Raw genomic sequence first — 26,754 nt, forward strand, 5'->3', positions numbered from 1 at the left:
GCTAAAGGATCAAGCTACTTGGTGGTGCTTCCATCGAGACAAGGGATAACCACACTAAGGTTGTGGCTACAGCACTTGAACTCACAAATAATTCAAACTCACACAAGCAAACACATTAAAAACAGTAACTATAAACTTTATGTAAGGACTTGACCAAAGAGAAATAGACAATCAGTGAAAATATTAAATGATTAAAATGATTAGAGATCAATAATGCTTTGTAATTACTAAAGTCTCTGCCAAGAGGCATGCTAGGTCACGTGACCACACACTCTCTCAGTGGTCCTAAACAAAAGTCTCTTCTCACCCCTACCCACAGTTCTGTCTGTCCCCCATGTCTCAGGTGGTGCATGGATACATGTTGCAGGCCTGTAAGGGGTTGATTTTAGAAACACACATTATTATACTGGGAATTGGCAGCGTAGATCTTGATCATCCAGATACATAAAAATCCTTCTGCAGATGCTATGTGCCTTCATGGTGCAAAATTACAACCTAACTGCCCATATAACTCTAAGGCCTTGGCTACACTTGCGAGTTAGAGCATATTAAAGCAGCTAGAGGCGCCGTAGCTCACTACTTGTCCACATTGGCAAGGCACATAGAGCGCTCTGACTCCGCAACTAGAGCGCTCCTGGGACTTCACCTCGGTGAGTGGAATAACGTTTGATGCGCCCTCGCTGGAGCACTACAGCACTAGTGTGAATGGGGTGTTGCATTACTGCACTCTGATCAGACTTCAGAAATGTCCCATAATCCCCTTTAGTCAAGTGGCCATTCTTGTCATTATTTTGGAATCACAGCAGGAATGCGGATATGCCCTTTCAAAGCTCCGTTTTTGACAGCTGGCATGCTTATCTGCTCTGAGACAAAGCAACCATTACTGTGGAATGCTGAGGATGGGGTCTGCTGCTGTCTGAACTTACAAGACAGCATGCTCCAAAGACCCACTCTCTCTCCCCCCACATACATACAACACACTCCCTGTCACACTCCATCCCACCATTTGAAAAGCACATTGCAGTCACTTGCATGCTGGGATAGCTGCCCATAATGCACCGCTCCCAATGCTGCTGCAAGTGCCGCAAATGTGGCCATGCCAGTGCGCTTGAAGCTGTCAGCGTGGACAGACTGCAGCGCTTTCCCTACTGCGCTCTCTGAATGCTGGTATAACTCAAAGCGCTCTACATCTGCAAGTGTAGCCATGTCCTAATACCGGATACCCCCTCAGGTTCCATTTCTGGCTGAGCGGTCAGGAGACTGATTCAGGCAAGCAGGTCCTGCCTAGTGATCACTGGAAATGGACTAACTGCCCACTCCCTTCTGAAACAGTGCTGACAGTCTTTAAAGCTTGGAACCCCTGGGTTCTAAAATCCCAGATCTGGCATGGGCTGGCTGCAAGACAGGCAGGCTGGAAGCAGCAAATGACAGGAGAGACAGGCTGTCTCCTCCGATTGCTGGCAGGTGGTGACATGAGGATTGTCCCTCCTGGGGCTTTTCTGCAGGCTGGGGTCAGGGGCGGATCTAGCCATTTCGCCGCCCCAAGCACGGCGGCACTTCGCGGGGGGCGCTCTGCCGGTCGCAGGTCCCACGGCTACGGTGGACCTCCTGCAGGCGTGCCTGTGGAGGGTCCGTCCCCCGCGGCATGCCCCCCAAGCACGTGCTTGGCGTGCTGGGGCCTGGAGCCGCCCCGGGTGGGGTTATAAGTTAGGCCAGTTGTTGGGCCTGGAAGTGCTGTGCTGGCAGACTGCAGGCAGACCTGCTCCTCCCTCTGCTTCCCAACTGGTCTCCCCCACATGGCGGGAAAGCCGAGCTATTCATAGCCTATTTAAAGGGCCAAGGCTCCTGCCCCTGCTGCGCACTCCGGGCCCTTTAAATCACCCGCCTGGTGCCGCCGGGCTCGGACCCGCTGACTGTCCCCTCCGCCCCCCGCAGTGCCCGCGAGCCCTTTGCTGTCAGTCCCGGCGGCAGGCAGGGCTCCCCTGGCGCGGGTCACGCCGAGCTGCCATTGGCCACGGAGCGAGCAGCCCCCAGAGACGCGGCCCCGCTCCTGCCGGGGAAGGGGCCCCGCTGCCCGCGTGCGCCGCTGAGCCCCCGCGGGAGGGGAGCGGGGAGCGGGGAGGGGCTGGGCCAGGGGGTCGCTCGGACACGCCGCTGGCGCCAGCGGGGCTGGAGCGTCCCCATCGCTCAGCCCTGGGCCGAGCCCCGGCGGCCTCCTGCCCGGGCCGGGGGGTGGCGGTGGGGGCAGGTAGGGGAAGCCGGGCTCGGGGCTGGGAGAGATTCCTCAGCAGGAGACTGGCCCCGTCCCAGCGGTTCTGAGCCTCACCTGCCCGCTGCTCCCTGCGCTGCTCCCAGCCCGGCTGTGACTGCGGAGCGCCCGCACCTGCCTCCGCTCCCTGCCCCAGGCAGCCTCCCCGCTGTGGTGTGTCCCAGACGCTGCTCTGCCTAAACCTCCGTGCCCGCTTCCCCCTGCCCCTTATAAACAGCAGGCTGCTGCCGGCCGCCCACTTTTCAGCTACCTTGTTTCCCTTCCGCCCCATCCCGGGGGATCAGGTTTCAAGGTAACGCTCTGGGGCCCCCTTTCCACATCTCCTGGCAGTGACTCCTTCCCCACAGGTACCCCCGCCCAAAGCAAGAAAACCATTTCTGGTGAAGACGTGCTGCTGTGGGGACCAGAAATGGGTAAAAGGACTAAAGCCTCCCATTGTGGTTCTTTCCTGCTTAAACGATTTTAAATGTCTCCTAAGAAGTTCAGAGGGTTGATTCCGAAAAACACCCCGAAGCTCAGATTCGTCACCACACTTGTAGGGACGTCTCTCAGTTACTCTGGGAAAACTTATGCAGACTTTACAGGACCCTGTGGCTCCCCACCCCTTTCCACTGTGCAAAAACAAAATCCCATAATTATCTTCCCCTCCATCTGGGTGCTGATATCATCCTCATCATGCTGGAATCTTAGTGCCCAAGGGTTTTGGAAAGTCAGGGAAAGCAGTGGTAGTTTTGCCTGATTAAGGAGTTCAGGCCTGAGCCCTGTGTGTTGATTCCTCTTTTCATTCCCCCTTCCCCCCACACACAAAGTTCAGGGTAAAATGATATAATTCCTTTTGAAAGAAAAGGCAACGTTTCCCATCACTTTCTTCACCACCACCACCACCCCACTACTTTTTACTTTACAGCTGGACTTCGATATTGCTCAAACCCCTACACCGCAAGTCTGTGTATTTCTAGGGCCCCACGCTCTCATTACCATTACATTATTTTTTGTTGTAAAGTTTATTACAGGACTCAACTTCAGTCCCCATTATGCTAGGCATTGTACAGAACACATTGGGACAGGGACTGACTCTTCCTAAGAATTTATAAACTCCTTGGCTTCCATAGCTCAGAAGTCTGTGTCTGTAGATTAGCAGGGGAGAAAGGTGAGAAGCACAAATACATGATTGTCCCAGACCCCAAACTGTGTTAATCCCAATGGAGTCAATGGGATTTTTGCCATTTCAGTGGGAACAGGAACAACTCCTGCATCCACGCTAGGAGCATTTTGCCAGTGTAGTATACTGGTATAGCTTTACTGGCAAAGACTTTTCAAGAGTAGACCTGGCCATAGGTTTAGTTGTGGTCATGGTTGATCTCAGATACCATAGCAATGAATGCCATCTAAGAATATAAGCAGAATTTAATAGGAAAGGCTTGACCAGAAGTTTGAAGATGCTAAGCACCCACAACTCTTATCTGAAATCTCGAGGAGTTGCTTGGGTGCTTGGCACATCAGAAAATCAGGCCATTTTACTATTACAGTAGAACCTTGATTTTATGACCACCAGTCTGAAGAACAACCAGTGACAGGAATCATTTCCCCCCCCACCCCCGATTGGGGGGAGGAAGTAGAAAATCAGAGCATGAATGTGATCTGATGAAGAACAAGTTGACATCCCTTCACATTCTGACGCCTTCAATGTGTTGGAAAATGTTTTGCTGTGGTTTGAAGGACAAGGAGAAAGTGATGCAGTGCACCATGCTGCAACTCGCACTGTACCTACTGCCATTTCGAGATATTCAATTTTATGAACTTTTCAATGTTATGAACTACTCAGTCCCCAATTAGTTTGTCAAACAGAGGTTCTGCTCTTTTTGTGTGTAGAAAGCTGGCCAAGACTGGAGCTACATTGTGCTAAGCATTGTAAATACACGTTCTTCAGCATTATCAAAATGCTTTTCCCCCCAAAATAAAATGTTGTCAAGGTTGACACAGTCCCACAGAAAGTTTAGATTTTGATGAAATGGCATTTTATGATGGGAAACTGTTCTATTGGAAAAATTTTGACCAGCTGTAATGTTAATAAGCAACTTTAAAAAGTGAAAACCAGGGAAGCAAAGAGAAAGTGAGAGGAGGAGACAGGGAAGAGTTGGCAAATAATTCCTGCAGTAACCCAGTGAGATATAAGGGCCCCACTTATCACTTGGTAGAAGACCAGGGGAAGTCAAAGCAAATTGCATTATTTTTTTAAACCTCTTTTATTAGTAAAAGATGACCATAATTATTTAAAAGTTGAACAGAACTGATAGTAGTGGACTGAAATAAATGCAATGGTAACTAGAATGGACATAAGCTTATAAATAAAGCTTCAGTATTTAACTGTCATGATCCACAACACTATAGTTTACAATAATGTCTCTACAGTATTTTGGGTCATTACTGTAGAATACTGTAGACTGTTTTGTTTATGATTTAAGGAAAGTGTGCGCTTTGGAAGGAAGAATGCCATTTCCCTTTTTAGGTGTTCTATTTTATAAAACCACTCAATTAATTTTAAAAATCATCTTTGGTTAGAAATAGACAATCTTCAGGTCCAAATGTCAGACTTTGAGGCCAGAAGCGACAACCGGATCACCTAGTCTGACCTGCTGTATATCACAGGCAGGGGTGAAAGTACCGGTACTGCTGGAGTCATGAGGGGGGCGTGGCCTCATCCAGAAGAGGCGTGGCCTCTCAAGATTTAAAGGCCCTGGGGAACCAGCTATGGCTGGGAGACCCAGAGCCTTTAAATCAACCAGGGGCTCCCAGCTGCAGAGGTGGCTGGGAGCCCCCCGGGGCTCAGGGCAAATTAAAGGGCCCAGGGCTCTGGCTGCCAGGGGGAACTCTGAGCTTTGCGGGGCTGGGGCAGGGATTTAAAGGGCCCAGAACTCCTGCCGCTGCGGGAAGCCTGGAGCCCTTTAAATCCTGGTCCCAGCCCGGCCGCCAGAGTCATTGTCAGGATTCAAAGGGCTCTGGGCTGCCCGCAGCCGCGGGAAGGTTTGAGCCCTTTAAATCCCCACTCCAGCCCAGCCGCCGGAGCCATGGCTGGGATTTAAAGGGCTCTGGGCTGCCCGCAGCGGCAGGGAGCTCTGAGCCCTTTAAATCTCAGCCGCGGCCGGGATTTAAAGGGCTCAGGGCTGTCCGCAGCCACGGGCAGCCCAGAGCCCTTTTATTCCCTGCCGTGGAAGTCGATGCGGTCCAGCACGGCGTACTGACTCTTGCTGGTATGCCGGACCGGACCGGACCGGACCTGCTTACTTTCACCTCTGACTGTATGTATGTGTATGTGTATGAATGTGTCACAAACAATGCAGCTGCAGCCTGCCACCGACCAGCAGCGACCCCAGCAACCGGCCCCTGTGGGCTGCTGCCTGCAGAGAGCCAGCAGGTGCTGCTGGGCTGGGTCTGCCAAGGAGTAAGTAACCAAGGCAAAAACCACAGCCAGCCAGCCAGGGAGGGAGCGGGGAGGGGGGGGGAGGGGAAGTCAGGGGTGAATGAAGGACAACTGGAATAGCCTTCATGAAATATACAAGATATTTAGAGAAAGTTTTGTCAATTTCAGCCTCTGCACTCTGCAGGCAGGACAAAACAAAAAGAGATCTGAGATTGCACCCTATGTCCTCAGGACATTTCTGGTGTTTAAATCAATATATAAAGAGGGTGGATTGGAATGAAAACTACTATTTCTTTCAAAGGAGGCACAATAATTTCCCTGAATATTCAGTTTTCTCCTCCAATCCCTTTGTGGTTTTGTCTATGGGGGCTATTTGCTTTCCCTGTGAATCTTTAGTTGCTTTAGCAAAATTGCTTTGCCCAAAATAAACCCTAATCATCATGACACATCTTTCCACCATGTTCTCCATGTTTTTTGTGTTTTTTTTTAAACGGTAAAATTTCAAAGAGGATCTGCAAATAGTTTGGACATCACAACCATGATCCTCTGCTAGGAAGGGAATGGGATAGATTTGAACTTGGAAATAGTTCCTGATTTTGATTGTGTTTAGGAGATCCCCTCATCCCCAGGGGCAGAAAAGAACTGCCCCTGCCATGGTCACACATACCCAACAACTGGGAGTGAAATTAACAAGGATGCTAGAAACGGCTCCTAACTCTGGGCACTGAACTGCACAGGGAACAGCTGAGCTTAAACTGTTCTTTTGCAGGCAACAGCAGCAGGCATCTCAGCCAGTGTCCCTACTGCAATCTAGAGCCTAGAGGAGAACCCCTGCTGGGGGTGGTGGGGGAGGAGGAATGCAGAGCCTTGTCTGCAGCCTGGCTGGAGGAGGGGGAGGGAGGAGCCGAGAAACCAATGTGACAGTGAGTTTTCCCCTTCCACCTGCTTTTATTAGCTCCGTATTTAAGCTGTGCAGCCAAATGCTTGTATTTGTTGTGTATATTAGTATTGGAGAGATCCCCTCATCCCTGGGGCAGAAAAGAACTGCCCCTGCCATGGTCAAACACACCCTTCCCGACCCCCGACCTTCAGCTACTGTGAGTGAAATTAACAAGGATGCCAGAAACCTAGCCCTGGGGGCTGAACCATCAGGGAAAAGCTGAGTTTAAACTATTCTTATGCAGGGAGCAGGCTTCTCTCTCCCTCCCTCAGTCAGTCTCCTTTTCTTACCGGTCCTCCGTACTGCCCGTACCAGCTTACTTTCACCTCTGATCACAGGCCACCAACACCCAGGCATTAAACCCAACAACTGAAATTAGACCAAAGTATTAAATCCCTCAGGAGATTAAACTGCCACAGGAGGCGTGGAGGTGCACCAGGCATGGCAAGGAATTGAGTTAATAAGATATACCCTGATGATTCTAACACAAGAACTGCACCACACGCTGCAGAGGAAGCAACCCCCTCCCACTCCCTGCTCACTGTCAGTCTGACCTGGGGAAGATGCCTTCCCAACTCCACATATGGTGGTCAGTTAGACCCTGAGCATGTGAGCAAGAGCCAGCTGGCTAAGCACATAAGAAAATTCTCAGTAACACCTGAGAGCAGTGGCCCACCTCATCCAGTGTCCCATCTCCAGCCATGGCCATCACTGATGCTTTAGAGGAAGGAGATAAACACCAGAATACAATGGGGGGAAAAATCCCTGCAGGTGACCAGCTGAATCCCTTAAGCATGATATTTCAGGAACATAAAACATGAACCAGAAGGGACGCTCAGGGCTGTGAAGCCAGCTCCCCTAACCAACCACATCATACAATCCCACTCAGAAATTTGTCCAGCTCGCTCTTAAAATTAAGTTGCTTGTCCCAGCAACTCCTATTGTGAGGCTGTTCCAGCACTTCACTGTATTTGATTGCCCTTCCGAGAGGCAGCTGCTAATGGGAAGGGCCTAATCACTACAGTGCAGCATCAGTCAAGTTGAGTTAACTAGCATCAGCCCTAACTGGCAAGACTGGAGGGTGGTATCTGCTTAAAGGAAATACTGGTTACAGCTGGAATATACCCACTATAGCATTCATAAAAAACAAGCTACACTTTGTTTTCCTGAAGTGATTGAGCTGAAAATATCCCAATGTGTGGCAACCCTCAGATTAATATATCTGCATGTGGCAATGGTAAAATAATAGATACCGTTTTTGGCTTAACGCCTCCACCCCTGATATAGTAGGCAAAGACCAGGAAGATACAATTTCTTTCTTGGGTGCCTCTCACAACAGTACCCAGACCTGGTTGGTGTTGGACAACTGTTACAGAGTTAAGAGTTTGGTGGCTAAATCCTACCTTCAGTTACAACCATGCAGCCCGTGTGGGGTTAGAGTTGTGTCACTGAGGGCAGAATTTAGCCCATTGTACCAATTCTAGTTGATAGTGTAAGCTACTACATTTTAAATAGACATAATTAGTACTCCCTCACCACCACAACCAACAAAAAATCCTTCTGCTCCAATATTTGTTAAAAATCAGGAGCTAAAGAGGAAACTGATGGCACAACACTCTGAAGTTTCCTAGGTCACCTCCACAATCCCAGCATTCCCCACTGTCACACGCACCTTCCCTAGTGCTAGGACATAAAACACAACATTTATTATTACATTTATAGTCTGCAGGTAGCACCTCAAGGCCCCAACCAGAGAACATGGCCTCATTGCGCTAAATACTGCACACAGGTATAATTAAAGATGGTCCCTCACAAACAGCTCATTATCACAAGCTTTTCATTTAAAATGTTGATCAATATATAATGATAGATATGTAGATGTGGATACATGACTGATTTTTCACTGATAATTTTTTATATGTACTTCATTAATTTTCTGGCAATTTAGATTAAAGATGGATACTGTAGCTAAGACAATTCTGACTGACGTTAACTGTTTCCCAGTTATTGGCCATCTCCTCCGGGTTGTGCTATATAAGCAGCAATGGTGGGTGTCCATGGCGTATTGCAGGGCCTAAATTTCAGCCTGGGAACAGCTCTGGGTGATGCCCCAGTTATGGTATAAGATTCTTCCCCTTTTAGCCCAACCCCTGCCTCCGTCACCTGCGTTAAACCAGTTCACTCAGGCTCTGCACACATGAGGATGATCTCACCCATTAATTCCTTCTTCCTTGATCACTTACAGGTATTTGGATAATTCAGAGACTTTCAGGAGTTCCTAGTTCACATCTGCTTTAGTTCACATTGAAATTCACTTCTGCGTAATGAAGAAAAAGAAATGACATTCTAATTGCCTCCTGAAAAGTTTGTACATCTGCTCTAGGCACCCTAGGAGAAATTTAATTAAGTGCAAAGAATCTGGCAGATCTCTCAGATCACCTCTTACTCAAAAGGGGCAGGGCGTAGTCTTGTGGCTTTTTTAGGTCAATGTAGTTTATCTGTTACTATAAAAGGGGAGAAGAGGAAACACCCTGTGTGTGGTGAGAAAATAAGGTCTTTACCTGACTGTACAGCATGCCCGAACGGAGCAATGGGTAGGTGCAGCACCATATACTGGGGAGATCATATGTTTTATATTTCCTCTAAAGACGACCTGCCAAATTCACATAGGGTCTGTGCCTCGGCATGGACTCCAATTTCCCCAGCCTGTTCCTACTAATCCCACAAATCCACCAATCCACACCAAATCCTGTGTGTGAAAGTGGGGAGGTTGCAGCAATAGAAAACAGCACTTGTAAAGGTGCCAAAAATGAGAGTTCCTATTAGGCAGAGTGTGTGACCACCGGGGGTGACTGTGATGAACCGACTCAAAACATCCCTTCAGCAGTCTCCACCAGCATGGCTCCTATGGAACCTCTAGCAAACTTTAAAGTTGCCGTTCTGCAGCAAGAGTTATAACCCTGGAGTAGGTGAGAAATGGTCCCCATGGTAACTCCCTCCTGGGGCAACAGCAAGGTTGAATCTGGACCCACATCAAGAAGTAAGCAGAAAGTTAACTCTTCAGCAGTATTAGAACAGGCTAGCTGATCATTTTGGTATGAGGAGTGTGCATTGCCAAAAGAAGCACATACCTAGGCCTTGTCTACACTTAAAAGTTTTGCCACTTTAACTGTGTGAGCATAGTTAAAACAGCAAAAGCGCCCTAGTACTGACATAGTTATAGGGTGCATAAACCAGTATAGCTCATTCTGATTTGGGGAACCAAAATAAGCTATGCCAGGATTAAATGCCTTACAGTGGTACAAGTGCAATGCTTTTTCCTTACATACTTGAAAAATGTCTTACTAGTGATCTTTTTATTTTGGCTCTATACAATAAATATATATGGTCCCCAATAGTGTAATAATTGATCACCTCAACAAAATCTTTAATGCATTTATCCCAACAATATTTTTGTGAGGTAAAGAAAGACTATTACCCCCATTTTACAAATGGGGAATTGAGACAGACTAAAGATCCAGGAAGCCTTTGACAGAGCAGGGAATTAAACCTGGGTTTTTCATAGGCTAAACTAGCACACTAGCCAGTAGTCTACCCTTCCTCTCTAGCAGCTTCTCCGTGCTCGGGTGTCTAAATGGCCCTCGCCAGTCCTCAGCTCCTTCAGGGTCTGTGGCAGCCTCCCAGTTTGGAAGCTTGCAGGAACGGTCTGGCTCCACCACCAGCTGGGCCTCAACTGAGTTTTCCGGCCCACCTTTTGTACTTCCTGTCCCGCCCACTGACTTCCAGCTGGAGGGTTGAGCATGGAGTGACTCTGCCCACCAGGGTTCAGTGCGAGGCCCCTCCCCATCTGGGTCTGTGGGTGGCCAATCTTCCTCACTACAGTCGGTCAGTTGAGAGTGATATGTTTTTGTTTTAGGATATAAATGGTGCAAGACTTCCAATTCAGAAAATTTGTTGTAAATCTAATAACAGCTGTTTTTGCACTGCCATGGACTTCCTAGAGAGACTGAATAATTTTTGAAAAATTAAGAACCTCAGCAAAAAGGAATAGATCTGCAAATTTTGAACAGTGCTTCAGAATAGCTGCAAAATTAAATCCGGAATTTATCTAGTTCGTTGGAATTAGTAGCAAGCAATATTCCTGCTTATGAAAAAATGAAATCATCTGAAAGCAAATGGAAGGAGTTATGTGAGGAAGCTAAAAACATAGCCAAGGAACCTGAAATTGCCTTTTCCCCTCAGGCAGTAGCAAAAGTTGACCTCAGCACTGCAAACCAGCAAGGCCACAAAGAACAAACAAAATATACTACAAGCTGGCACAGCTCATTGTTTCTGGCACACAGGATCAGTTGTCTGCATAGAATGTTCTGAAGAGCGGTCTACAAAATATAAAAACTGGTTTCTACTATCCCATGCTGGATGAATTCTTGCTGAGCTTGGCAGATGATTCACCTCTAACTCTAGTTAGTTATCTGATTTTTTTTACATTTTATACTTCAAAACAATCCAAGCGTTTATAGTGGCCTAAGTGGCTCCTGGGCCCTTGCTCAAAGTTGGGCTCCCCCACCTCCACTGAAATCTGAAATGTCACCCCTGCAGCAGATTGCCACTTCAGTAAAGATTGCTTAGAATGGAGTTAATAGTGCAAACACGGACACGGTCTGTAAAGCTGTATTCTAGTCTAAAATCTGGAATATTGATAAAATACATGTTCTGAAAAAGAACTAATTTGACAACAGTTAACCACATATGAACAAAAAGACTATACTTCCACTACAGTCAATTCAATTTTTAATCTTTCCAGTTTTTGTAGGGTGACCAGATGCCCCAATTTTATGGGAACAGTCTCGATTTTGGGGTCTTTTTCTTATAGAGGCTCCTATTACCCACCACCGCCTGTCCCGATTTTTCACATTTGCTATCTGGTCATCCTAGTTTTATTCGGGAATATTACTGCACTTCCAGAATGGAGTAACTATTCCAGAATAAGGTGATTTTTATTCTAGAATGCAGTGTTCACGCAGGGAACTGTTCCGGAATAGCTATTGCAGAACAGCTTATTCCCATCAATTACTCCACGCTGACAAACAAGCCCTCAGGCAAACTGAGTAAGGGTTGTACAACCAGGTGCTTAATGATCATCCTTGAAATAATAACACGATGTACATGCACTTCCCTCTGTGGTGTATGTTTCATATAATATCAATATTTTTATTGTAAATAATGAGTGAATGAGACCATTGACTGTGGTATTTAAAAAAGAAAATAGAAGTGGGTAGAGACCTTAGGAGTCATTCTTGAAAGTTGGGGTTTTTCTTTGAATGAATCAGCCCCAAAATAATATAGTATGTTGAAAGTCCAAAAGAGAAAGAATAAGAGGAGCGTTCACAAAATCTCATTGAAAAATGGCTCAGGACTGTATTATTCTTAGTTATTTTGGATTCTACCTTACACCCAATAAGGGAGGCACAATTGGGACCAAAATACCTATGTCCTTCATTGTTACATATCCAGGTCCATTTCTACTGCAGTGCCCCAGAATTCAACATTCAGAGACATCACAGCTACCAGAACTTCTAAGGCTGCAAGAGAATGGATCCACCTTGCAGGTGCTAAGGTAAGATGAAGATTTTTAAAAATATTTTTTAAAATCTATTATTTGCATCTGGATATTTTTCTTCATATGTCAAAACATGTTTTAAAAATCTGACACTGGTGTACAGCAGAGAGTAGCAGCTCTAAAAGTGTGGTGACTGTCTATTCGGTGAATGTGATACACTCTACAATTTGCAAGGTGAATTTACATTCGGAGAAGTCACTTGGTTTATTCAGTCAATGCTCCCACAAATTCAAAGAGATTATTACAAATTCCCAAACCTGTTAACCATTTGGGAGCATGGTAACCAGACTCCTTGTGTGGATCTCCCTGCCAGAGGTGAGAAGCCCGGGCTCTCAGCCCCCCACAGTGCCCCTCTTCAGTCGGTGGAAGTGCTCCCGGTGAGGACATGCAGCTTTGACAGAAGGAAGGTAGTGTGTACATCAGCCACCACAGTAATTACTTCAGTGGCTGTAAGGCCTGGTCTACACTCCACGTTTATACCGAATTTAGCAGCATTAAACCGAATTTACCCTGCACCCATCCATACAACGAAGCCCTTTATATTGATATAAATGATTCTTAATACCGATATCTGTAATCCTCCCCAACGAGGGGAGTAGCGCTGAAATTGGTATTGCCACGTTGGATTAGGGTTAGTGTGGCCGCAATTTGACGGTATTGGCCTCCAGGTGCTATCCTACAGTGCACCATTGTGACCGCTCTGGACAGCAATCTGAACTTGGATGCACTGGCCGGGTAGACAGGAAAAGCCCCGCGAACTTTTGAATTTCATTTCTTGTTTGCCCAGCGTGGAGCGCCGATCAGCATGGGTGACCATGCAGTCCCAAATCCAAAAAGAGCTCCAGCATGGACCGTACAGGAGATACTGGATCTGATTGCTGTATGGGGAGACAAATCTGTTCTATCAAAGCTCCGTTCCAGAAGATGAAATGCCAAAGCATTTGAAAAAATCTCCAGGCTATGATAGACAGAGGCCACAGCAGGGACTCAACACAGTGCAGCATGACAAGCGTAACGGAAAGCCAAAGAATCAAATGGACGCTTATGGAGGAGGGAGGGGGAACTGAGGACTCGAACTATCCCACAGTTCCTGCAGTCTCCAAAAAGCAGTTGCATTCTTGGCTGAGCTCCCAATGCCTGAAGGGTCAAAAACATTGTCCCGGGTGGTTCACGGTATATGTCGTCAATTTACCCCCCTCCCTCCCCGTGAAAGAAAAGGGAAAAAATCATTTCTCGCCTTTTTTCAATGTCACCGCATGTCTACTGGATGCTGCTGGTAGACGGGGTGCTGCAGCACTAAACAGCAGCATCCCCTCCCCTCCCTGATGGCATACGGTCCAATAGGACTGATAACCGTCGTCATCATCCCGTGAGTGCGCCTGGCTGGCCTCGTTGAGGTCGGCCAGGGGCACCTGGGCAAAAATGGGAATGACTCCCGGTCATTCCCTTCTTTAAGCTTTGTCTCCTGGAGATTCTGTCCTGCCTGGACTATCATAGCAGCGGGAGGCTGCACTCCTCTCCCCCGCACACCCTTTAATGAGTAATGTAGATTCTGTCCTGCCTGGACTATCATAGCAGACACATGTCCACACATTCAACTAAACTAAACTGAGTCCTCCTTACAGAAACCAGGACTGTTCATGTGAGAGACAAGTCAAATTTGAACAATGTTAATGTTTAATGTAATATGTCTTTAGTATTCTATAAATACATTAGGAGAAAGAGGAACACACAGGAAAGTGTAGGTCCACTGCTTAGCAGGGAAGGAGAGTTAATAACAGATGACCTCAAGAAGACTTGAGAAGTTTAATGCCTGTTTTGCTTCAGTCTTCACTAAAAAGGGTAACTGTGACCGGAGGCTTAACATAATTAATATTAACAATGGGGGGAAGGAACACAAGCCAGAATAGTGAAAGAACAGGTTAAAGACTATTTAGAGAGGTCAGATGTATTCAAGTCAGCAGGGCCTGATGAAATTCACCCTAGGATATACTTAAGGGACTAACTGAAGCAATCTAGGAACCCTGAGCAATGTCTTCAAGAACTCATGGACAATGGGTGAGTTCCCAGAGGGCTGGAGAGGGCAAACATAGTACCTAGCTCTAAAAGGGGAACAAAGAGGACCTGGAGAATTACAGATCAGTGACCCTAACTTTGATACCTAGAAAAATACTGGAACAAATTATTTAACAATCACTTTGTAAGCACCTGGAAGATAATAGGGTGATAAGTAATAGTCTGCATGGATTTGCTAAGAGAACAACCATATCAGGCCAACCTAATTTTCTTTTTTGACAAGATTACTGGCCTACTGAATAGGGAGGAAGCAGTAAATATAATTAATCTTGATTATAGTAAGGCTTTTGATACTGTCCCATATGACAGTCTGATAAGCAAACTAGGGAAATGTGGGCTCTGTGACATTACTATAAGGCAGATACAGAATTGATTGAAAAAAAACAAACTCAAAAAGTAATCATCAATGGTTCACAGTCAAACTGAGAGGATTTATCTAACACAGGAGAGGATTTATCTGTACTGGGGTCAGTACAATTCAACATTTTAGTTAACTACATGGATAATGGAATGGAGAGTATGCTTATAACATTTGTGAATGACACCAAGCTGAGAAGGGTTGCAAGCACTTTGAAGGACAAGATAAGTATTCAAAACGACCTTGACAAATTGGAGAACTGATCTGAAATCAACAAGATGAAATTCAATAAAGACAAGTGGAAAGTCACTTACAAAGGAAAAATCAAATACACAACTCCACAATGTAAAGGCAGCCATACTACGGAAAAGGGTCTGACAGTTATAGTGGATCACAAATTAAATATGAGCCAACAATTTCTTCCAGTTAGGGAAAAAAACACACAATTTCTTGCAGCCCCAGAGCCCCCACAGAGTCAGTGCCTATGATTGGCTGTGACTACTAGAGACTATGGATGGTTTAGTGACTAGGAACTGTACCTGGGATTTAGAAGAACTGGGTTCAAGTCCCTGCTCTGTTACAGACTTCCTGTGTGATCTTGGGCCAGGCACTTGGCCTCTCTGTGTCACAGGTCCCCACTTATAAAATGCAGATAACAACACCTCCCTACCTCACAGAGGTTGTGATGCTAAGCACTGCAGTCTTTACACACTGATATAATAATCTTAGAACAAAGTATGTCTTGTGAGATATCATTTGAAAACTAATTAATCCTGATCATTAACATTCTTGTGTGATGTATGTCTGCAATGTGTATTAAGAGTTATGAATATATGCTGGAATTATGGTTAAAGTGTGTCAGGGGAGTTTACAGCAAGACAGCAGAGGGAGGAGATGGCAGGAAATAGAACAATTTGCATTTCAGCAAACACAATTGAGGGAAGAAAGAGCATGTACCTCCATGTTGCCTTCCTCATAACCTGAACAAACTTCACTTTGAGGGGTAACCTTCAGAAGAATCCATTTTAAAGGTTTGCTGGTATAGAAACATAGGTGGTGGAACCTCAAGTAATAAGCAATTGAATCAATGGCTTGTATACAATATTACTGTATTATAAGAATGTATAGACTAAGGTCTTTTCTGAAACCTAATGACACACTAGTAATAATATCATTATGAAATGTATCTATTACCACTATCTAAGGACATATGGATACTTAATGATGTTATGTTTTAAATTCTGCAGGCAAACAGGGAGAAACAGTTTCCCTCCCATACAGGAGAGGAGGCAACTATTTACCTGTCTCCTGTGTAAATTAAGCATGCTGGAATCAAAACAATGGAAACTCCAGTTACATATAGGGGGATGGGAAGCCCATAGGAAGCAAAGAACAACATGAGGTCATCCTTCCTCTTGAAACAAAGTCACTGAACTTTGGAAGATATGAGCATTGTACTTTTGTGGAAGATCCTGATTGAAGGAAAGTCAGCCAGGGCTGGGAAGAAGAATGAGAAACCATCTTGAACAAAGCCTGTAACTTGCTAGATTAAGGTTTAGACTTTTAGAAGCATGCTTTCACTTTGATTTGCTGCTAACCCTTTCTAACTTTATTCCTTTTAGTTGGCATCACTTGACCTATGTCTTATTGTTAATAAAATTTGTTTTATTTTTATTATAAACAAACTCCATGGTGTGTTAACTGAAGTAAGTACACCCTTCCCTTTAAAGTTAATAAGCTGTGATATGCTTTTGGGTCTTTAGAAGAACAAATGGACCTTTTTATTTCTCTGAACTCTCCAGGAGAGGTCTGGATAATAGAAAGCACACCATTTTGGAAAAATTCGGGACCAGGAGTGTGTTGCAGTCATCTTGCTGGTTGTAACCAAGGCTGCTGGAAGTCTGAGTGGGGCTGTGGGGTGGTAAATAGGGTGCTGGGGTCAGAGCTGCTGAGTTAGGGTTGCCTAGCGCACAGACACTTCAGGGTGTGACCGGCATGCTTGTAGGCTGGTTGTGAGCATCCCAGGAGGGGAACTACAGTAGCAAAGCATTGTAAGGTACCCAGGGTTGTAGGACACACGGTGACAACCTCTCTCTGGTCAGCATAGCACCCCAGATTCCATCTCAGAGGTGGTGTGAAGATAAATAAATTAAAGTTTGTGAAGCAATCAGGTACTATGGTAATGTGGGTCCTATAAGCATCTTAGACTAGATAGACTATTGTGATTAATAATATAAAATAATTTGCCTCTACAGCTACTTTGTACTTCCCTGTTTGTCTATTTAGTCATCTGGTGTATATTGTCAGAGTGTGCTCTCTGGGGCAGGGCCTCTCTGTGTTATTTGTTAGTACAATGGGGCCCTCATCCCTCTCGGAGGTCCATAGTCTTTACCATGATAGAAATAGTAAATAATAACAGGAACCAATGAAATTTTTTCTAGTAGCTCATCGGACTACTGGAGTCTATACATGGCTCATTTGATGGGGTTAATTTGGCCTCGGCTCTCCAGTGAGGTAGCAATACTTTTTGGATAGGAAACTGAAGCACAGAGGTTAATGGATTTTGTGGGCATTACACAACATAGCAGTAGTCCTTTCCTCACCTTCACTCAGCTTTTTTTTTTAATGTCTCCCTAACATTGACTTCATACGACATGCAGCACAGTTTTTCAGTGTCCTTTTGGTGTGTCAGATACACTGTCCTTGGCTTTTTCAAAACTACCTTATCTTACCAACCACTTCCAGAAATCAAAAGCACTATCTGAATTACTCTCAGATGTTGCCTTGAATATTTATAGGTTCATGTTAAATATTTTCAGCAGGTAAAAAACCCATCCACTGGGAATGGGTGTGTTGAAGGACCCATCTTTCTTAGCTTGCAAGAGCTCGGTTCCCTTGTGTATCTAGTGATGGATGCCAAAGATGGCTTCTGTCTATGCTCATATCTTCCAAAGTTCAATGGGAATGGTGGGGGGATAGTTCAGTGGTTTGAGCATTGGCCTGCTAAACCCAGAGTTGTGGGCTCAATCCTTGAGGGGGCCCTTTAGGAAACTGGGGCAAAAATCTGTCTGGGGATTGGTCCTGCTTTGAGTAGTAGGTTGGACTAGATGACTTCCTGAGGTCCCCTCCAACCCTGATATTCTGTGATTAACCATGAGATCTTGCATGATCTAAAAAATAAAAAGGAGTCATATAAAAAATGGAAACTAGGACAGATTACAAAGGATGAATATAGGCAAACAACACAGGAATGCAGGGGCAAGATTAGAAAGGCAAAGGCACAAAATGAGCTCAAACTAACTATGGGAATAAAGGGTAACAAGAAGACTTTTTATCAATACATTAGAAGCAAGAGGAAGACCAAGGACAGGGTAGGCCCACTGCTCAGTGAGAAGGGAGAAACAGTAACAGGAAACGGCAGAGATGCTTAATGACTTCTTTGTTTCGGTCTTCACCGAGAAGTCTGAAGGAATGCCTAACATAGTGAATGCTAATGGGAAGGGCGTAGGTTTAAAAGATAAAATAAAAAAAGAACAAGTTAAAAATCACTTAGAAAAGTTAGATGCCTGCAAGTCACCAGGGCCTGATGAAATGCATCCTAGAATACTCAAGGAGCTATTAGAGGAGGCATCTGAGCCTCTAGCTATTATCTTTGGAAAATCATGGGAAACGGGAGAGATTCCAGAAGACTGGAAAAGGGCAAATATAGTGCCCATCTATGAAAAGGGAAATAAAAACAACCCAGGAAACTACAGACCAGTTAGTTTAACTTCTGTGCCAGGGAAGATAATGGAGCAAGTAATTAAGGGAATCATCTGCAAACACTTGGAAGGTGGTAAGGTGATAGGGAATAGCCAGCATGGATTTGTAAAGAACAAATCATGTCAAACCAATCTGATAGCTTTCTTTGATAGGATAACGAGTCTTGTGGATAAGGGAGAAGCGGTGGATGTGGTATACCTAGATTTTAATAAGGCATTTGATATGGTCTCGCATGATATTCTTATCGATAAACTAGGCAAATACAATTTAGATGGGGCTATTATAAGGTGGGTGCATAACTGGCTGGATAACCGTACTCAGAGAGTAGTTATTAATGGTTCCTAATCCTGCTGGAAAGGTATAACAAGTAGGGTTCCTCAGGGGTCTGTTTTGGGACCGGCTCTGTTCAATATCTTTATCAACGACTTAGATATTGGCATAGAAAGTACGCTTATTAAGTTTGCAGATGATACCAAACTGGGAGGGATTGCAACTGCTTTGGAGGACAAGGTCATAATTCAAAGTGATCTGGACAAATTGGAGGAATGGTCTGAGGTAAACAGGATGAAGTTTAACAAAGACAAATGCAAAATGCTCCACTTAGGAAGGAAAAATCAGTTTCACACCTAAAGAATGGGAACAGACTGTCTAGGAAGGAGTATGGGAGAAAGGGATCTAGGGGTTATAGTGGACCACAAGCTAAATATGAGTCAACAGTGTGCTGCTGTTGCAAAAAAAGCAAACGTGATTCTGGGATGCATTAACAGGTGTGTTGTGAGCAAGACACGAGAAGTCATTCTTCCGCTCTACTCTGCGCTGGTAAGGCCTCAACTAGAGTATTGTGTCTAGTTCTGGGCAGCGCATTTCAAGAAAGATGTGGAGAAATTGGAGAGGGTCCAAAGAAGAGGAACAAGAATGATTAAAGGTCTAGAGAACATGACCTATGAAGGAAGGCTGGAAGAATTGGGTTTGTTTAGTTTGGAAAAGAGAAGACTGAGAAGGGACATGATAGCAGTTTTCAGGTATCTAAAAGGGTGTCATCAGGAGGAGGGAGAAAACTTGTTCAACTTAGCCTCTAAGGGTAGAACAAGAAGCAATGGGCTTAAGCTGCAGCAAGGGAGGTTTAGGTTGGACATTAGGAAAAAGTTCCTGTCAGGTTTCAGAGTAGCAGCCGTGTTAGTCTGTATCCGCAAAAAGGAGTACTTGTGGCACCTTAGAGACTAACACATTTATTTCAGCATAAGCTTTCGTGGGCTACAGCTCACTTCTTTGGATGCATAGAATGGAACACACAGACAGGAGATATTTATACATAAAGAGAACATGAAAAGATGGAAGTATGCATAACAACAGGAAGAGTCTAATCAATTGAGATGAGCTATCATCAGCAGGGGAAAAAAACTTTTGAAGCGATAATTGAGATGACCCATAGAAGGTGTGAGGAGAATTTAACATAGGGAAATAGATTCAATTAGTGTAATGACCCAACCATTCCTAGTCTCTGTTTAAACCTAAGTTAATTGTATCTAATTTGCATATTAATTCAAGTTCAGCAGTCTCTCTTTGGAGTCTGTTTTTGAAGTTTTTTTGTTGCAAAATTGCCACTTTGAAGTCTGTCACTGAGTGGTTAGAGAGGTTGAAGTGTTCTCCCACTGGTTTTTGAATGTTATGATTCCTGATGTCAGATTTGTGTCCATTTATTCTTTTGGGTAGAGACTGTTCGGTTTGGCCAATGTACATGGCAGAGGGGCATTGCTGGCACATGATATATGTGATATATGCCATCATGTGCAAATTAACTGTCAAAAATGCATGGTGATGAATACTGTCGAGAGGTATACTACTCTCAGTTATCCTCTTACCATAAAAGTAAACCAAACTAAACTCCATCTTTAAAATGTATACAGATTCTGCAAAACCTTTCTATTCAACTCCTATTGTACTTAGTGGTACTTAGTGATACTTCCTTATGCAGGAGATTTGCAGGATAGGGTCTATAAAAGGGTATTTCTTATTTGTTTTATCATGTAGAGAATCTTTAAGTACTGAGAGCATGTACCATTTGAGGCTTTTGAAGACACAGAGGTGCACAGTGAGTCTGCTTGATGTTAAAAGAACACACACAATGAAAACTAGCCCTGTTTATGAACACAACTAGAAAAGTAGAAAAATGCAGGTAGAGAGAGAATCATGTTCCCAACTGATTTTAGATACAGAACAGGCCCCAATTCAGACCTACCATCAAAGCATCCACACACGGCCAGTCTTAGGCATACTCAAAATACGCAGCTGTGTAGGGCATCTGAAAATTTGGGGCACCACTGGGTTTTAGTGTCCAACCCCCCAGCTTTCCTATCCCTATTCTGACCCTTCCTGCAGGCTCCCACAGCTGGCTGCTGCAGCCTGGTCACTCTTACTCTGGAGGGGATCTGCCTGCGTAGACTGTCGGTCCTTCATCAGTTAAGACTGAGTCGATCAAAACACGTCTTCCAATCTTCTCTTGCTCTGGCCATCCTTCGCCATGTTTGTCCATATCTCCTTGTTAGGAGATCATCCCACCTCTTTGGAGGCCAACCACGTGGCCATTTCAGTTCTCGCGGATACCACTCAGATATAGCTGCAGTCACATCTGTTGTCACTGAGTCTGGCCACATGTCCCATCCACCACATTTTGCTGAGCCTGCTTTTGACAAGAAGGGGATCTAGTAAGTTAAAAGTGAAAAAGCCTCCAGCCTGCCAGACCTATTAGCACAACACTGAAACTGATAAAGAGTCATTCAAGGAGTAATGAAACCATTTAACAGGCATTTGCCAACCCCCAGGTATATACTGTCAGTTTCTGAATTTACTGACAAAAACAGTTGTTCATTATTGTAATATTTACTCAGAACATGTTAGTCTACAGGACCTTAGTTTAAAATTTGATTTAAAAATGTCATTAGTGAGTTAGTGAAGATTATAAAATCACATCTCTAAAAAAATCTTTGCATAGATTTTTAGAAGTACAATCATCTTTAGCCTTAAATGTTTGGATCTTCAGACATATGGTTTTTTAAATAAATCCTTCAAAAGAGCACCCTTATCTAAAATACACATTTTCATTTTAATTACTATAGTAAAAAAAAACTTGCTTCCAAAGTCCTCTCTGTCCATCCCTTTTTCCCTTCAACCTCCCCTTCCCCTCCCCCTAGCAGTTGAAGAGAGACCTTAAAGGGACAACATCCCTTTTCTTCCAGATAGCTGGACAAAGAGTGTCCTTTTCTTTACTTCTGACTATCTGATGAACTAGTTTTAAGAGATCACTCCAGAAAAATCAGTACCTTAGTAAGATATAAAATCCTTTATTATGCCTAAAATCTTTGGAAACATACTTTTTAAAGTTGGTGAAATTTCATAAATGTGTCTATTGTTAGGGAGATCACACAAAATAAGTGTTCCCTTTTTCTAAAAGCAATGAATATTGTTATGAACATACTTAACCTCTGTGCCTGATTAATTTAAAATAATGTCTTTATTTCAGGGAGCTGAATATATAATAATCTGGAATGATTACTTTATGAAGGCTTAAGAGTACATTTAAAATATAAAGTCATCTTAGAAATACTGATTTAAGAAAATGTAAAGCAGAGAAGAACTGCATCATCTGTTCCATGATATTTAATAGTGTATTCAGGAAGACAGCTTACTCGCCCTTACTACAAAGATTTTGCAAATAAATGTCTGAGAAACTTCAAGGCATATCAAAAAACCCGTGACTGACATTTTTTATTCCCAAATTGAGTGTTTTTAATTACGTACCTTCTGCACGTCCATTCTGCATGAGGGAGAAGGTACGGGGGTCTCTGCGGGGAACTGTGACTCCCCGCCACCATGAGGTGGGCTAGGTGTCTTGCTATCCTTTGCTGCCTTGTCCACCCCCGCACCAGGCTGCGAGCCCAGGCTGCCGTCAGGCGTAGGGGCACTGGTTTAATAATATTGCGTAGGGCCCCATAAATCCTAAGGATGGCCCTGCTTCCACAACACTTAAAAATGAGAGGGAAGAAATCTCAGCGCTTGTCTACATGGCACCACAGTCTGGTCTATGGGAGTGTAAATTGTAGAGAACTCTAAAGTGTTCCCCATATTGTGACAGATTTATGTTACCAATCTGTCTGAGGCATCAGGCGATTAAGGTGAGGCCATAGGATTGTTAGGGGAGGAGATGAAGGCGCACACCAAGTGACTAATTTTAAAGCTTTGTTGATTAAATAACAGTGGTGAGTGCTGGGTTTTTCCCACGTCACTCAAAGGAAGGAAGAAAACGTTAGTGCCCAAGCCCTCACCCGCTTTCATTCTCGCACACGCAGAACCCAAGGCTGGCCAAGTCCAATTGTAACATAAGAAGGGGAAGGGTGAAGGAGAGTTCTGTCCTGTGCACTGGCCGTCCAGGGTCTGCTGTTGATCTCTGACTTGCTTCAGCTCTCAGATTAAGCCCTGGTTTTTTCCAGGGGCATTTTCATCCAGGAATCCTCATCTCCTGTGCTTTCTGTACCAGTCTGAACCGGCCTTCTGTGGCTCCCTTAGGTTCCCCAAAACACACTGGATTCAGGGTCTGTTGTTTTTTAACTCAGTGGCCTGCGCAATCTTTCTTGTTTTACAGGTCTGTTTCATTCAGTTCTCCTTTCCCACAGGCTTTTGGCTGTTTGGCAGCAGGGAGCTTGTTTGTGTGCATTGACCTTGAGCAGCAGTTTCGCTCCTTATCTTTGAGCCTAACTGAATCGTCAAGTTCACCCGTTCCTTTCTCTCTTCCTCCCCCTTCAGCCCAGGGGCGGCTCCAGGCCCCAGCATGCCAAGCGCGTGCTTTGGGCGGCAAGCCACGGAGGGCGCTCTGCCGGTGCCGCGAGGGCGGCAGGCAGGCTGCCTTCCGCGGCTTGCCTGTGGAGGGTCCGCTGGTCCCGCGGCTTCGGAGGATCTCCCTCAGGCACGCCTGCGGGAGGTCCGCCAAAGCCGCGGGACCAGCGGACCCTCTGCAGGCAAACCGCCGGAGGCAGTCTGCCTGCCATGCTTGGGGCGGCAAAATCCCTAGAGTCGCCCCTGCTTCAACCTCTCGCAACCTGCAAAGGAATCTTTCACTCCAAAGTCACACCTCCAACCCTTCCCAAAATCCTTTCCAATGCGTGTAAAAGCATTAGCAATATACAATGCTGGTGTTTACCCAGGGGACCCCCTGTGGACGGGGCAATTTTATTGTGACATTCCCCACCTTGACCCTGAATCAACATTCTGTTTTGAGGGGTCACAACTTAGGTTTCCACCCTCCTTTCGACACCAGGGCCAGTGTTACCATTGGCCTCCTACCCAAGCAAGAATATAACCCAAACAAAATTATTAGAGCAGCAACAATTGCACACACAAGCCAGTAATGGCTTCTGGCTTTAGTAACACAACATAACACATTCCCTTGTTGACACAGATGCTCCATCGAAATGGCGGTGGCAAAGGCAGCTTTTTGAAGGTGTGCTGCAACACTGTAGAGGAGGAGGCATTTGTCTGGAATATGGTGAGTTGCTCCCAGACGTGCATCAATGGGAGAAAAACTTTGGGCATAATCCATGAAAAATTAAACACAATATAGTTAGAAATATTAACCATACGTTGCATAGTTGCGGGCCAGTGCACTGAAAAAATTTGCACCTGAAAGTGTAACTGCAAATCAAGAGGCATCTTGGGGTAGGTGGTCCTTCAAACACACGCAGAGCTATTGATAAACATATGTGCCTCAGTGGGGGCATATCCCGATTCCTCCTGTTTTCAGCAGCTGTGGTGACGCACCTCATAAAAGCAACCTTTGAGGGGGCTTTATAGGCCATAGCTGCCAAGTGTTGCCCTTTGCAATTCATATGTGCTGCTAATCAGAAGATGTCATCAGTACATATCGTTTAGCCGTGTTATTGGGGGGGTTCTACCTTCCATGCATCATGATGGACCACCCAGTTGGATTTTTATAGCGGGGACCCACACTCCTTTTATAGGGCCAAAGGCCGTGCAGGAGCAGGCTATGTCTGTGCACTCCCAGTTAGTGAGCCTCCAGGAATAGTGAAAAGGCCATTGCTTCGGGGAATCCCTGAGTGGGAATGGATTTTCCCAGGCCAGGCTTCATGGAGCACATCCTTATGGCTGCTACAGCATTGTTGGGTTAACTATTGTTGGAACTGGGAGCACACCAAATCCCACGCTAGTTCATCCCTGGCTGCCATTATGGTTTTAATCAGTCCCCGCAAGGTGTCCCGCATGTGGAGGGCCAATTTCACAGTATGTTTGAGTGTGGAGGTGGCCACTATAAGATGGATAAGAGCCGCATTTGTGACCAGCCCCATGGCCTTTTTTAACTGTTTGTTTTTATGGCCCCTTGCTGAATATTTTAAATACTAGCCACTGAATCGGCCCCATTTCACAAGGAGCTTACTAAGGTTTACCTTTTGCGGGGGGGCAAGGACAATGTCTGCGTAAGGAGGGCAAGTTTGAGGGGAAGGCTGGGCCCTGGAAGCGTGTCTGGAGCAGGTGAATGTTTAAAGCTTTTAAGGTGGCATTGAGGAGGATTTAGCTTTGAGTGGCTGCTTTGTATTTGGTGGCTGGTAACATTTACCATCAATTATGTCAAGTATGCCGAGCTGGTGAGGGGAGATGTGGAGGTGCTTTTTTAGAGTTATTTTTGCAGGGATAAGCGGAGGAGGCTACAATTTAAAAGGGATGCTGGAAATTGTTTGGGGCATGTAATATTTACCTTTTTACACTGGTGAGCTGTGTGTGTGGATGAGTGGGTGATATACTAACATTTGGAACTCCAGGGGCCATGTTGAACCCTACACCATCCGGGGACCAACACTGTAACTACATCCCGATAGCAGCTGTTAATATTGAACTTTTTTGTGACATTGAAAACCTCCTCATGTACTCTCCCATCAGTGGTTTATTTGAGCCATTGCTTTTAGATTTTTCCTGGGTTTTTTGGTGGAACCACAAGTGCTGGCAGTATGGATATTGTTTTTTTTTTTAAAGGTAGGAGCCATTGTTTGCAGGTGGAAACAAACTTTTTGGGAGGGAGGCTTTAAGGGAGATGGGACGCAATATTGGTTTGAGTAGTGCTATTTTGTGGGGTATGGCGTTTTTTACCCCTTTGAGGGTGGCAGATTATTTCTTAAAATATTTTTTTCTTATAAATTCCCTTGCTGATTGCAGGCAAAACAGAGGAATTACCCCCATATTTTTTTTGTGTTTGTTTTATAGGCAGGTGACGTTTTAATGGTTTTTACCTTTATTAGTTATGTAATTTGCATTAACCCAGACGCTTTTTGGCTTGTTTTTGGAGTCCAGCCTAGAGACTTTGTTTTAAAAGGGATACAATTAACTTTTACCAGAGTTTTGATTACTTTTTACTTTTGATTTTAAAACATACAAAAATTTGAAAAAAGAAAACACAACCTATTGTGGCTTTCTTTGGAGCCCTAATAGGATTTTAATTAACTAGCATGGTATATTTGCATTTCTTTTAACCTCTTCGACAATACGCACTGCACCTGTTCTGGGGAAAATGCACATTTTTTTACACTACTTTGTTTTTATATATCTGTATATAGTTTATATATATATATACATATTTGGGGCAGTTAAGTTTTAATAGATCCCTCTTATATTGTTTTAGTAAATTTGACTAAATTCTTCAGAATGGCTTCAAAGAAACCAAGATTTTTTTAAAAAAACTGCTTACATTTTTTTAGCCTTTGCAGAGTTCACTTTTTACTTTTTTTTATAATTACTTGCTTATTTTTTAAAATGATACCTTACCTAACTTAGATGTTACCATTTTAAGTACTATTTTAGTGATTTGAATTTTCCATGTCTGCATTTACTCCTTTCCTTACTCCTGCCACTATGCCCTCAGGGCTTCCAACCTGTTTTTTTTAAATTAATTAATTAATTTATTTTATTTGTTGCCTGCATGCTTGTTTGAGGCCAATTTGTTGTTGTTGTTGGTGGTGGTGAACCGTCCCTTTTCATGGGCACATTGCCTTGCCACCTTGGGTTGCCGCTTGGGTAGTAATTTGCGCTTTTAGTTGCTTAATTTTCACCAGCTGCTGGGTAAACACTTCTTCACTTTTCTCCAACTTTTTTTTATTTTGACATTTGGTACCACATGGCCGCTGCAGTTTATATCAATCCCATAACTGCCTCTAAGTTTTCACCCTTCTGCCTTTCATACTTGGCATACAGGTTTAACAAATTGTGCCAAGTATACATGCTTTTTTAAAGATTTGCCACGGAACCCCAG

At 44.5% G+C, this 26,754-nt stretch overlaps 1 protein-coding gene across 1 annotated transcript in view; it reads right to left on the reverse strand.

The window, feature by feature from the left end:
* Positions 1–2,444, reverse strand: part of LOC123363992 (ATP-dependent translocase ABCB1-like) — a 75,380-nt gene extending 72,936 nt beyond the window's left edge. The window contains exon 1 of the mRNA XM_045005673.1: positions 2,327–2,444. The gene's annotated coding sequence lies outside the window, so the exon portion shown is untranslated. The remainder of the gene's footprint in view (positions 1–2,326) is intronic.
* Between the last annotated feature and the right edge of the window lie 24,310 nt (positions 2,445–26,754).

Source organism: Mauremys mutica, chromosome 2, assembly GCF_020497125.1.
Source record: "Mauremys mutica isolate MM-2020 ecotype Southern chromosome 2, ASM2049712v1, whole genome shotgun sequence".
NCBI classification, from domain to species: Eukaryota; Metazoa; Chordata; order Testudines; family Geoemydidae; genus Mauremys; species Mauremys mutica.